This window comes from Pristis pectinata, chromosome 20, assembly GCF_009764475.1.
Source record: "Pristis pectinata isolate sPriPec2 chromosome 20, sPriPec2.1.pri, whole genome shotgun sequence".
Taxonomy (NCBI): domain Eukaryota; kingdom Metazoa; phylum Chordata; class Chondrichthyes; order Rhinopristiformes; family Pristidae; genus Pristis; species Pristis pectinata.
Window position 1 is genome coordinate 10,311,509 of NC_067424.1, and position 11,499 is coordinate 10,323,007.

Sequence of the window (11,499 nt, forward strand, 5' to 3'; positions counted from 1 at the left end):
GGTGAAGAGGCTGAGCAGACTTGCTGGGCTGAATGGCCTAATCCTGCTCCTTTGTCTTCTGATCAGAAAGATCTCAATTCACAGACAGACAAACACAAAAACATAAATAGAAGCCCCCTCTGCCATTAAGAATGGCAGATCCTCCACCTCATGCATCTCCTGACAATCCCAGACCTCCTTACTGTCCAAAAATCTATTAACCTTTGCCTTGAATTGCTGCCCATTCACAGCTTTGTGACACAACATTCCAAAGATTCATAATCCAGTGTAGAAACAGTAACACCCTTAGAACTATACATACAAGGTCGAGGCAAGTGGGAGCATCCACCCCTTTTTAAGTTATCCTTATGTCATATGGGAGAATTTCTGTCTCAGTGTGAAGCAAGGCAACAAACATTAGAACTCTCATTTTGTCACTTATTGACCTATATTAGATTTGATTGCACTGAATGAGATGGGGGAGTGGAGGCAGGGGAGGAGGGATACAACATTGTTTTAAAAATGTAGGAAACACTGCAGTCAAATTGAACAAAGTAAAATCCCTGAAATAAATTTGTGATAACTGGCATTTAATTTAATTACATTGATAGGGGGATAAATACTCGTCTGAAAGCCAGAGAAAACTCCGACAAGCTTCTTCAAATGGGATCATTTATGTGTACCTGAGAAGGACTAAGTGTCCATCAGTTGAAAGTCTCATCTGAAAGATGACACCTCCAAGATTCCAATGGTCATGAAACTGCCGGCCTCAATGAGGTGCTCAAATGGCAACCTTCTGATCTAGATGCAGGCACGGCAGTGCAGTGGTTAGCATAACGCTTTACAGTGCCAGCAACCCGGGTTCAATTCCGACTACTGTCTGTAAGGAGTTTGCACGGTCTCCCCGTGTCTGCATGGGTTTCCTCTGGGTGCTCCGATTTCCTCCCACATTCCAAAGACGTACGGGGTTAGGAAGTTGTGGGCATGCTATGTTGGTGCTGGAAGCACAGTGACACATGCAGGCTGCTCCCAGAACACTCTACGCAAAAGATGCATTTCACTGTGTGTTTCAATGTACATGTGATTAATAAAGATATCTTATCTTAGATGCAAGTGTGCTACCAGGAAGGACCAGAGCATACCCAAGACTAGAACTGGAAGAACAAACAGGCAGAAATTCATCCTGTACATCTTCCAATTTAATGCACTGCATTTGGTGCTCACAATGAGCTATCTTCTATAATGTAGAAACAAAACACAGATTGGGTGATCGCTTTGCAGAGCACACATGCACTCAGCCTGCAGGAGCGACCCCAAGATTCCCATTACCTGCTACTTTTATTCTCCATCCTGCACCACACCCACTCTGACATCAGTCTGTGGCCTCTTGCACTATTACAGTGAGGCCCAATGCAAGTTTGAGGAACAGCACTTCATCGTCTGTCTAGGTACATTGTAGCTTTCGGGACTTAGTATTGAATTCTACAACTTCAGGTAATTTAATTCCTCGGTCTGTATCAGTCACCCACCTGTGATATTAACTCAGTTTGTTTGTTTCTTTTTATCCCCCCCTTTCTTTCCCCTGGGTATGGAGGACACACCTAGTCTGACTGCTGGGCATGTCTTCCTGCTCTGCATTTTGCAACTTCTACATTCTTTTGCCCATGATCTTTTGTCTATGTTATCACTCTCTAACTGCTCCCATTCACTCACTGACCAGATATCCTTGTTTACATCTTATCCCCATGGTCACCACGGTTTTACCCTATCAGAGATATCCCCTCTCCCCCACCCTCCCTGCAGCTCAACAAGTTTTTTTTTCTCTACTTCCCAGTTCTGACAAATAGGCAACCTGAAACTTTAACTATTTCTCTTCCCACAGATGTAGCCTGACCTCCGAGCATTTTCTGTTTTAATTTAGAAATTCATTGTTGGTTATTTCTGACAAATATGCAGTGTAGTGGCACATTATAATCTGCTGGCACAATTCAGCTCCACTGGAAGGAGAGTATTACAGACATTCACTACCATGTGGCGTGTTTGGCTTTGTGAACTAGGACAAATTTCTACCAAATATCTTAAGACTCTTATGGTCAGAGAAAAGGTTAAGATAATATTGCAACTTGTGGGAGTTGTCGCTCTTTAGGATCACGTGCAAGGGTGGCATTTGGCATGAGATGAGATGAGGGCAGGCACAGTAGTGTAGCAGTTAGCGTAACGCTTTACCGTGCCGGAGACCCGGGTTCAATTCCAACCAACTGTAAGGAGTTTGTACGTTCTCCTCGTGTCTTCATGGGTTTCCTCTGGGTGCTCCAGTTTCCTTGCACATTCCAAAGACATACAGGTTAGGAAGTTGTGGGCATGCCATGTTGGTGCCGGAAGCGTGGCAACACTTGAGGGCTGCCCGCAGAACATTCTATGCAAAAGATACATTTCACTGTGTGTTTTGATGTACATGTGACTTATAAGATATCTTATCTTATCTATATGGGGAATATAGCCCCCGTGAAGCCCAACATAAGTCCGTGTCTGCAGGTGAAGTGTGGAGGACACTTTAGTATTTAATCAAGATTAATTTGCAGTGAGATACAAATGAAGGAGGTTTCAGATAAAACACATCCCGAGACAAGACACCTATATTTAGGAGTGTACAACCTATTTTATGTTATGACAGTCCCAGATACATAGCAGCCTGCATGTGAGGTATAGACATAATTAAAGGCTTTTTACAATACAAATTGTCACAAACAGCACATGCCTGACCAGAACAATAGCAGAGTGTTATTGTTACCAATGCAGTATTTTAATTAACGCAGAGGGCTACCGAGATTAACTTGCAGTCGTGAGGTTGCCTGCTCAGTTAAGCAAATGTGCAAACACCCACTCCCACACATATCAATCCAGCAACAAACATCTGCACTCCCATCAGTACACAGACACAAAGATGTAGACATACAAATCAATGCACAATTACATTTCCCACTTCACTGCATAATGACCTTGGTAACGGGAGCCATAGTGATACATTACTGAATGCCACCGTTCCCACACATCCAATGCTCCAATGGGGCATTATTTTCACTCAGCCTTTACTTGAAGCACTCTTCCAGGCTCTGTAGGTTTCACAAGGAAAGAAAGACTTGTATTTATGTAGTGCCTTTTAGTACTTCAGCATTTCTCTTGGTTCTATGCAGTCAATAAAAGTATTTTTCAATTGGTCAGTGTTACAATGCAGAAAACAGGGAAGCTATTTTCTGCACAGCAACTTCCCATACCAGAAAATCTAGTTTAATTATGTAATTGAGGGATACATATTGTCCAGGAGAACTAGTCTTCACCAGTTAAGAACTCCCTCGATGTTCTACTGAAATAGCATCATGGGGCCTCTTCAGTCTAGGAAAGTGGATGGGACCTTAGTAGCCTCTTGATCAAGACAGCATCTTTGGTGGTCACCTGAGTGTCCCCTCTGTGTCAGATTAATCCCTTTGGATACAGAGCACAACTTACCAACTCTTTCCTCTTCCCCCCTCCAAGTCCTACTCGAGAGACTTGTGTACAAGAATAATGGGCTACCACACTGGTACCATCCTGAGGGATCACTGCATGGTCAGACTTTGTCTGTACTTCCTACTGCCTCAGGAAAGCAGCCAACATAATCAAGGACCCCTCCCACCCCAGTCATTCTTTCTTTCTCCCCCCCCCCAATCGGGCAGGAGATACAAGCGCTTGAGAGCACCTACCCCCCCAGGCTCAAGGACAGCTTCTACCCTGCTATTATAAGACTTTTAAACAGACCTCTTGTATGATAAAGATGAACTCTTGATCTCTCAATCTACCTCATTGTGGCCTTTATACTTTGTCTATCTGCACAGCATATTCTCTGCAACTGTAACATGATATTTTGCATTCTGTTTTTTCTCCCTTTTGTAATACCTCGATGTACTTGTGTATGAAATGTCATCATTAGTCCTGATGAAGGGTGTCGACCCGAAACGTCAACTATTTATTTCCCTCCATGGATGCTGCCTGACCTGCTGAGTTCCTCCAGCACTTATTGTGTGTTGCTCCAGATTCCAGCATCTGCAGAATCTCTTGTGTCTATGCATGGAATGGTCTGTCTGGATGGCATGCAAACAAAAGCTTTCACTGTATCTCAGTACATACTGTATGACAATAATAAACCAGTCACCAAGTTAAAGGGAGGTTCCTTCCACTCTCTCAGATTGATGTAACTGGTCACATTGCAGGAGAGCTCTCAACCACTGTCTCAGACTAATTTGTATCTTTTAAACATCAGAGGAACAATCTACATTATCTGATAAGAAATCCCATATTTTTTGTGGAACTTTGCAGTGCACATATTACTTGTTGATTTCCCATGTTACAACAGAGATGATACTTCAAAAACAAGAAAAGTACTTGATTGCTGGACAGCACTTTTGAACAAGCTTAGATCATGAGAGGTGCTTAATAAATGCAAGTCTTTCTTTTACTTAACTAAAAGATGTTGTGGCTGGGATCAAGAGTACGTGGAAGATTTGACAATAAAACCCAATTACATTTTTGCTATGATTCCATCCACAATGGAGAAGCCACCAAAAGATGTCTGGGATGCTGGTCAGGGAAGGAAAAATTAGCTGCTGTAGTCCTTGGGCTAGCTAGAAAATGTATTAATATTCAAAAGAAAAAACTTTCATTTAAATATGCTTTATGGACCTTGGCACTTCACACCCGAAAAGTACTTTTGAAGTTTAGCTGCTATGAAGTATAATATAGGAGAGGCAGTAGCCAATCATACACAGGCACCTCCCACAAACAGCAATGAAGTAACGACCAGGTAAGTATGCTGGGACATCAGCAGAATTCCTTTGTTTCTTTTGCTGTAGGCTTCAGTAGCAAAGTCCCAGAATGCAATCGATCTCTCTCCGCAATTTATACCACTGCAGCACAGAATCTTTCAAATTGAAACACTTTCCTGCCTGCCTTGACAATGCTGACCTCAGTTGCAGGCTGGCATCCCTTGTGTCCAACATTCTATGATGGTAAATGCATCCTCTCAGTGGCAGCACTCTCACATCCAAATCAGAAGGTTATGGGTTCAACTCCCACTCGAGACACTTAAGCACAAAATCTAGCCAAGCAGTCAAGTCTCCTGGGAGATGCTGGACCGAAGCCCCTTTTAACCTCTCAAGAAATCAGTCAAAGACAATCCCAAGTCCTCAGGGCAAGTTAAACGTTGCAACATTTTTGTTTGCATTACAGGTGATATCTCATGCACCATGACCTTTTGACACACATCTCCTCTCTGGTTAAAACTTGGCATTCCTGCGATGTCTTACATTGCTGTACTAACCAGGACTCAGTTTACTTAGCCTTTGATATCAAACAGGATCAGACATTTCCAGACTACCAGAAACAGGCTTTACCTGCTCAGGGAGGAAGCATCACATCCTTCGGCTTTGCACTGAAGAGATACCGAGTCCTCCCTGGTTTCCTGCCAATATCTGTCCCTCAAACAACGATGCTACAACAGCTTGGGCCAGATTACGCTGATGGTTAGTCACTGATGTTACAAAGAATAGCAGCCTAAAAGCACAGAACATGGGCACATTGGACCTCTCACTGCACCCCTGAACTCAGCACTGGTTCTGGGACCAGTCCCAGACCTATAAGTTCTGGTTATAGTCCCAGAACTTATAGTCCCAGAACTTATAGTCCCAGACCTATAAGTTCTGGTTCTGGGACCAGTCCCAGTCCCAGTCCTAAAAGCACAGAACATGGGCACATTGGACCTCTCACTGCACCCCTGAACTCAGCACTGGTTCTGGGACCAGTCCCAGACCTATAAGCCAGATAAGTGAAGCTGAATGCTTTCCTTTCTCCCCTTTCAATTAACACCAACATTTTTAAAGAACATTTATGCTGATTGTGATTGTTAGTTCATTTGTTATTAATTTTTTTAAAAAAGAATGTTTTTAAGCTTTAAAAGATTGTTCAACTTTTCCTGGGGGCATGGCCGCCCCCGCACTGCCAGAGGCCAAATTGCCACTCACATACCACTCTGTTGCATGGAGTAGTTATGACAGTAAAGCCTCAAGGACATTGGTAGCTGCATGCTCACAAAAGAGAAGTGTGACTGTGGGGACGCTATGGGAGGTGAATGCGGGGTACTGGCTGGATCACATACGATCTGTTCCTTTATCTGCTCTTATCACATTTTGTGTAATTTTTCTGTGTTTGAACTGGTCGTCAGGTTTCCTGCATTGCAACAGTGGCCCCACTTCAAAAGTTGTCTATAAAGCAGTTTGGCTACCCGGATAGATGTTACATGCAAGTCATAGAGTCATATAATGCACAGAAAGTGCTGGAGGAAGTCAGCAGGTCAGGCAGCATCTATGGAGGGAAATAAACAGTCGACACTTCGGGCCAAGACCCTTCATCAGGACTTATACAGCACAGATACAGGCCCTCTGACCCGACCAGTCCATGCTGACCACGGTGCCCACCAATCTGGAAGGATATAGAACAGTACAGCACAGAACAGGCCCTTCAGCCCACAATGTTCTGCTGACATAGCTATTCCCTCCTAGCTACAGAATGCCCATATTCCTCTAATTTCCTCTCATTCATGTGCCCATCCAAGACCCTCTTAAATGTCCCCAGTGAATTTGCCTCCACCACCCTATCCGGCAACACATTCCAGGCATCCTCCACTCTCATTTCTGTTCTGAACCTATTCCCTCTCACCTTAAATGCATGCCCTCTGGTATTAGATCGCTCAATAATGGGAAAAAGATATTGTTTGTCCACCCTATCTATGCCCCTCGTAATTTTATGCACTTACAACAGATCATCCCTCAGCCTACGGCGCTCCAGAGAAAAGAGCCCAAGTTTGTCCAGCCTCTCGTGATAGCACATGCCCTCTAATCCAGGCAGCATCCAAGTAAACCTCCTCTGCACCCTGTCTAAAGCCTCGACATCCTTCCTATAGTGAGGTGACTAGAAATGCATGCAATATTCTAAATGCAGCCTAACCAGATTTCTATAGTATCATAACTTCTTGACTCCTAGACTCAATACCCTGATTAATAAATGCAAGCATTCCATAAGCCTTCTTAACAAGTGTCTACCTGTGTAGCCACTTTCAATGAGTCATGGACTTGCACCCCGAGGTCTCTCTGCTCTTCAACCCTGTTAAAGGTCTTGCTCTTAAGTGTACTGCCTCTTGATATTAGTCCTACCAAGGTGCCAACACCTCACACTTAGCCGGGTTAAACTCCATCTGACATTTCTCTGCCTAATCTAGTCCTAATTTCCTGGTTCAGCCCATATTCTTCTAAACCCCACCCCTCCCTGTTCCTATCCAAGTGCTTCTTAAATGATATTGTTGTACCTGCCCCAACCACTTCCTCTGACAGCTCGTTCCATATACTCACCACTCTCAGTGTGAAAAAGTTGCCCCTCAGGTCCCTTTTAAATCTTTCACCTCTCGCCCTAAATCTATGCCGCCCTAGTTTTGGACTCCCCTACCCTGGGGAAAAGACTGTTACCATCCACATTATCTATGCCTCTCGTGATTTTATAAACCTCTATAATATCACCCCTTATTCTCTTACACGCCAGACCTAGTCTGGCCAACCTCTCCCTGTAACTCAGGCCCTGAGTTAGTTCTGGTTAGTACAGGAATATGAGACATCACAGGAATGCCCAGTTTTAATCAGAGAATTTCTTTTTTTTCTCTTCAACGTTACTGCCTCCTTTGAATATAATCCACCATTTCTGGAACAACTTCAATTAACATCCATCTTTTCTTACAGTGCAAAATTCCAGTAATGCATTTGTGGGTATGTCTTATGGGAGGATGATTCTTTTTTCCCTTAATGCAGACAAATGAATAAGCTAAAACACATCTGTACACTAAGACAGACCATTACACAAACACACTGACAAGCCCATTCACCAAGGACCCATAAAAGCATATGCAGGGATATCAATATATTAACACAGCCATATAATAACACATTAGTAAACTTCAATGCTGTGCCTCCCAGGCACACATTCATACACCAAAGCACAGGGACACAGTGATGCACTAAAATATGGGCATTTATCTATACTTGACCATATGGAGGTACATCTATGCAACAACAAATGGTCATATATCCATACATTAGCACATGTACTACACCCATTGCCACAGTGTCAAAACACTAGCTGATAATCAAGAACACATTCACATACATTAAATCAGTTTGTTCATACACTGACTGCAACAATATTAGTATGTATTAGCAATCATTCAAAGCAATACATTAGAGCATACTATAACCTAATGCTCAGTTATATATCTGCACATAAATCCATCAAGTTATTTGCATCTTACAAAATAACAGTTACACATGGCCATATATGTGCATTAGAATAACAGAGCTACACACAAGAAATCACATACACATTAATATACAAACATTCACCAACACACAAAAATCCCTGTACATCCAGACACCAGCACACCCATTCTCCAACATTATTAATAATTACATCTTAGCACATACACCATTGCACATATCATTTACTATCTAACCTGCAACACATACTAATAAAGCAGCAAAATGTACATTAGTAGAACTGCAGCTACATTAACACTTTTTGCTCAGCAGACTAACAGCCACCAATTCTACTGATGCACATTTACATGAATCCAATTCAACATCCCCCTGCCCCACTCAAATAACTTACTAAGGACACAAATGCACCCACCTATGTACTAACCAACATCTATCCATTGATATACACATAAACAGACAAATAATACATATTTACACTATTGGAATCATACATTAATCTCCATTGATTTGTTTAACATATACACACGTACATTAACAACCATCCAGTGTATAAATGTATACATTGTACATACTGGCACACTAACACCCACAGACACCCACCCTAGCATATACACACCCATACAATCACCACAGATCTACGTATTAACATGAAGACCGAAGATACACAGACATACACTGATATAAATACTGGGTAAGTATCTTGCATATGGCTTGATACCACACGGGAGAGCTTTTGGCCCACTGGTGTCCACGATGGTTTTTTTGGAAACTTATTTCCACTGCCCTCTTCTTTCCCTGTGGCCCTACACTTTTATTTTCCAACATACTGTACATGTAATTCACTTTTGAAAGTTTCAGTTGTATCTACTTCAATCACCTTTGCAGTCAATGCAGTCCATATTATAACATGTACATACTATTAAATACAAGATTCTGACACACAACTTCATGAACACACACGCACATATTTACTAACACGCTTGCAGACGAACGCACACCTATGGGGAGATGAAGGAACGTACTCACTTGCCCTTGTACAGACGTACAGGAGTGCGGTTTCCATTCATAAGCACGCAATCAAATTTAACCTGAGCACACAACCGCACCCCCCCCCCCCCCGGCCACAGTGACAAAGGGCTGCAGATAAGCAGAAGCACAGACGTCCAAACGCCACCACAGAGAGCAAACCATCCAAACACAAACCTGCGCAAACACCCACACACACAATGCATGTGGCCACATACAATCCCACAACAACTTCTCCTTGGATGCGCAGACAGTCACACACTGCCAGGGATCTGCAGTCACCTCTCCTGCCCCACAGATCCAGGAAGACAACATTTCTGCCAGGTCTCACGGCACACACACACTCACCCACAGAAGACCGCCACGCTTACGTGTGCACTGAAATAACAGGCAACAAATTCGCCAATATTAAGACCAACCTTAAATTTTTTTAGAAGAAAAATGGGCGCTAATATTTACAGATTTCCCCCTCAGCTCAACCCCTGGAAGGCTGGAGCCAGAGCAACCTCTCGCCGCGCCTGCTCTCCGCACCTAACCACATTTAAATTCCAGTTTTTCTCCACACACATACAGTGCAGAGAGCCCGCACGGGCGCTGCTTCCTCCCGCCGCGACTATCCCCACCACACATTGAATCATGTCACAATTAGAAACTCATTTAGAGGCAACAACATCCCCAATTTATCTGAAGGCTGGAAGGGAAAGCGTGCTCCCGCCGGGCTCCCCATTTCTGCCCGTGCGGTCTCTCTGTGCACCTGGGCTAAACTGTACATTAACAGTTCAAGCACTGCATGCGGCTGCACTGAACACTTCTAATAAATGCCACCATTGGGATGGCTAAGTACACAAAGTATGAATAGGCATACCCGTGACCTGCAGATAGATCCGTGGGGAGTGAATAGGCGCCCACTCCGCTTAGTAACAGAGTCTTCCCCACCCTCCCCCCCCCCTCACCTCTACGCATGTTGAACTGTTTGCAGGTCCCTCAAACCACTTTTGATCAACCCTCCCTCCCTTTCATCTAAAGTCTTGCCAGCTAATTGTGCAAAAAACAAACCTAGAAGAAGAACGCACGCACTGTACTCCTGATCCTCAGCTAAGATACTTGTGGAGATAATTATAGTCGACCCCAGTACCCTTCCCCCACACAACCAACCGCCCCCAACACACCAACACCAATCCCTTCCCCAGGACTTCATCCACAATCCCCGCTCCAAAGTGTCCCCAGTCGGAAAGCCCCAGTCACAGCGCATCTGTAGGACAGTTCCCATACTCACTGCAGATCTGGAGATTTGTCCCCGCTGCTGAACCGTTGCCTGGCTGTTCCTCAGAGCCCGAGCTGACGAAGAGCTCTGCCCACATCCATCTCACTGTAGCAGTCCAGAAGCTGTTACCTTCAGATCAGTGCGTGGTTTTCCCCAACACACTGAGGGATTAGCCTGATCATCCTTCAAAAGAACACAGCAGCTCCAAGACTCTTCATTTCACTCTGCTACTGCTCTCTCTCTCGTTCCCTCTTTCCTCACAGAGCAGTCAGAGGAACTGGCTGCGTGGAGCTGTTATATTCATGTCACCCTTGCCTACACAGTAGTCATCTGTAATTGCAGACTGTCGGCTCCTGATTCTGGAGCCTATAGCTTCTCAGTGCAGGAGCGTTGTCACAGTGCCACTCACCTCTGATTGGCTGACTGTGTGCCCTGCACAGATTGCAATCGAGCAGGGCCCGAAGAATAGGGGAGAGGGAGGGGAAAGGAAGGAGGGAGAGTGGGAGGGGGGAGGTGAGAAAGTGGGGATTTAGAAATGAGTGGGACAGAGAGAGTGGGTGGGCGAGAAAAGGGGAGGTGGAAGAGATTGGGTGAGAGAAACAGAGACTATATTAAGGGAAGGATGGGAAGTATCAAGAGGAGCGTGCAGGATAAAAAGGGATGAGAAACATTCAAGAAGGATTATGAAATGGAATAGATCTGAGTTAGAATACTAGAGGTGAGAGGCATTTAAGGTGAGAGGGGGAAAGTTCAAAGGAGATGTGCGGGGCAAGTTTTAGACCCAGAGAGTGCCTGGAAGGCGCTATCAGGGGTAGTGGTGGAAGCAGATACCATAGTGGTGGTTTAAGAGGCTTTTATATAGACACAGGAGTATGCAGGGAA

At 44.2% G+C, this 11,499-nt stretch overlaps 1 protein-coding gene across 11 annotated transcripts in view; it reads right to left on the reverse strand.

The window, feature by feature from the left end:
• The window catches only part of lrrn2 (leucine rich repeat neuronal 2), a 207,221-nt gene extending 196,268 nt beyond the window's left edge, over positions 1–10,953 (reverse strand). For all 11 annotated transcript variants that reach the window (XM_052034996.1, XM_052034990.1, XM_052034984.1 and 8 more), the window contains exon 1: positions 10,630–10,953. The gene's annotated coding sequence lies outside the window, so the exon portion shown is untranslated. The remainder of the gene's footprint in view (positions 1–10,629) is intronic.
• Between the last annotated feature and the right edge of the window lie 546 nt (positions 10,954–11,499).